We start from the raw sequence: 3,117 nt of genomic DNA on the forward strand, positions 1-3,117 counted from the left end.
GGAATTCAGACGCCCCAAATCTTCACACAACCAAAAAAAAAAAAAAAATCGAGCTTCGTAAATGTTACTATAACTTTTGTGAAAAGCTTTGGTTTTGCTCCTGGTTGTCCAGTTCAAAGTGATGGAAAAGGAAATGGAACAAATAGTGAAGGGGCAGAAGATGCAAGAAGTAGGAGAGAAGATTGTTAAAAAAAATGGCCTCACGTGCTCAAGTTTGGTGTCTCAACACATTGTGTCATGTCTTCAAACTCCAAATTTTAAGGGGTCGCATATGTCTTCAAACTCCAAATTTTCTTGTACCTAGTAATTTTCAGCCTTGCTTGCTTACACAGTAAGCGTGCAATAAAATACTATAGGGTTCACTCACTTCACTACTTCTCCAGTAGAGTCATATATTCCAAATAATTATTAGTATTATCATCATTACTATTATTATTAAAACCGTCCAAACTTTGCTCTCAATTATTATTCTACTATAGGGGTCATTAATCACTGTGCGCTTTAGTAGTGAGTCATGTTGGGAATAAAATAGCCCCGCAAAAATAATATTCACGGTATTAGTGATAAACGCGGAACACTAATTTATGGTTAAATTAGCAAGAATAAAATGCGCAATAATGACACCAAGGTTTTACGTGGAAACCCTTCCGAATAAGGGAAAAACCACGGCCAAGAGGAGCGGTGATATCACTATAGCAAGGAATTTTACATTTGTGTAGAACGAGATAAATACTCCTAAGACCACTACACCCACAAAAGAAAAACACTCTTTTGATTTTTCCCACCTTACTACAATATCACTCACACTCTATTTTTCTTCGCAGGACTATTTTCTTACGATCTTATGGAATACCTCACTTTGCTCTCACTCAGATGTATTGTCTGAGATTTTCTTGGTGTCCTTTCCAAATGAAGCTTAGAACTCTATTTATAAGCTTCAGAAAACGCGTGAACAGTAAACCGCGTGAACAGTACACCGCGTGAACAGTAAACCGCGTGAACAGTTGCAAACAAGAACCGCGTTTTATACGCGTGAACAGTACCACGCGTATTTACTATTCAACTCTGGTGGGCCCCACATGTTTGAGGGACCTACTCAACAATTCTCCCCCTCCCGACGATATGGGGAAGAATGTTCTTGTGAATCACCGAGAGCTCATACCAGCTAGCTTGGAACAAACTTCAAGCTTTTGCCTTGAGACCGCCTTTGTCATCATATCACCGCATTTCCATCCGTGTGGATTTTCTTCAATCGGAATCTTTTTGTCTCCGTAGCATCACGAATCCGGATGATATCGACATCAATGTGTTTTGTTCTCGCATGGTACATCGAGTTCTTGCTCAAGTCTATTGCACTCTGACTGTCACAATAGACAATATACTCCATTTGCTGCAATCCAAGTTCTTGAAGGAATCTCTTGAGCCATATCATTTCTTTGCCAGCTTCAGTAGCCGCAATATACTCCGCTTCCGTTGTAGACAGTGCGACACACTTCTGCAACTTTGACTGCCATGATATAGCTCCCCCTGAAAAAGTAAACAAATATCCAGTAGTGGATTTTCTCGTTATCAAGGTCACCTGCCGTATCGAATCAGATAGCCCTTCAAAATTGGATTTGATCCTCCAAAACACAAGCATTCATCGAGCTTCCTCTTAGATACCCGAGTATCCACTTCTGACTTCCCAATGCTTTTTCCCCGGATTTTCGAGAAATCTACTAACAACACCGACTGCATGAGCAATATCTGGTCGAGTGCATACCATTGCATACATCAAACTTCCGACGGCAGAGGAATAAGGAATCTTGGCCATTCTCTCTTTTTCCTCCGTTGTTGTAGGACACATCTCTTTGCTCGATTTCGGATGACCGGGAGAGGTGTGCTAACCCACTTAGCATTCTTCGTATTGAAGCGCTCTAGTACATGTTCTATGTACCTTTCTTGTGACAAATAAAGCTTTCTTTCATCTCTTGAACGAGTAATTCTCATGCCCAAAATCTGCTTAGCATGACCCAAGTCTTTCATTGCAAAAGACTTACTCAACTGTTTCTTCAACTCGTCAATCCGGAAGCATTCTTGCCTACAATCGACATATCATCCACATATAGCGAGAAAGATGATAAAGTCATCGTGAGAAAATCTTTGTACAAACACACGATGATCGAAGAAGTCTTCTTGTAGCCTTGCTCCCCATAACAGACTCAAACTTCTTGTACCAGCATGTCTGGGAGCTTGCTTCAATCCATATAACTCTTTCTTAAGTTTGCATACAAAATTTTCTTTACCTTTTTCCTTAAAGCCCTCGGGTTGTTCCATATAAATCTCCTCTTCTAAGTCACCATGAAGAAAACGGTCTTCACATCCATCCGCTCAATCTCCAAATCAAGACTAGCGGTCAAATCAAAAGCGTCCGAATGGAGGACATTTTCACGACGGGAGAAAATATTTCGTCAAAGTCAATACCTTTCCTTTGACCAAATCCCTTAACAACCAATCTAGCTTTGTGTGTGGGCTTCAGAGTGTTCTTGAGCTTTAACTTTGAACACCCATTTGTTCTTCAAAGCTCTCATGCCCTTAGGCAATTTCACCAACTCATAAGTATGGTTCTCGTACGGAGATTTCATCTCATCTTGCATGGCTTCAATCCATTGATCCTTGTGCTCATCTTCCATGGCCTCCTCATAACATTCGGGTTCTCCCCATAGGTGAGTAATACATACTCATTAGGTGAATAACGGAAGAAGGAACATCTTGTCTAGTAGACCTTACAAGTGGAATATCCGAGTCATCCACCACTTCATGAGTAGAAGCATCTACCTCATCAATAGCGACATCGTTATCATCATCAACATGCTGTCCGGAACATCATTCTCCGGGCATCACCATCGTCATCGAGCCCACCAACTTCATCAACATTTGTTTGAGGAACTTGATCAAGATTAACTAAGCCTTGAACTTGAAGATTTTATCTTCTCCGCTTTGTTAATATCTTGATGGTTTGATCCTCCATGAAGATAACATCACGACTTCTTATGAGCTTATTATCAATTGGATCATATAGCCTGTAACCAAACTCATCAAGGCCATAACCGATGAAGATGCCTTTTGCCTTGTCTT

Source organism: Lycium ferocissimum, chromosome 8, assembly GCF_029784015.1.
Source record: "Lycium ferocissimum isolate CSIRO_LF1 chromosome 8, AGI_CSIRO_Lferr_CH_V1, whole genome shotgun sequence".
Classification (NCBI taxonomy): domain Eukaryota; kingdom Viridiplantae; phylum Streptophyta; class Magnoliopsida; order Solanales; family Solanaceae; genus Lycium; species Lycium ferocissimum.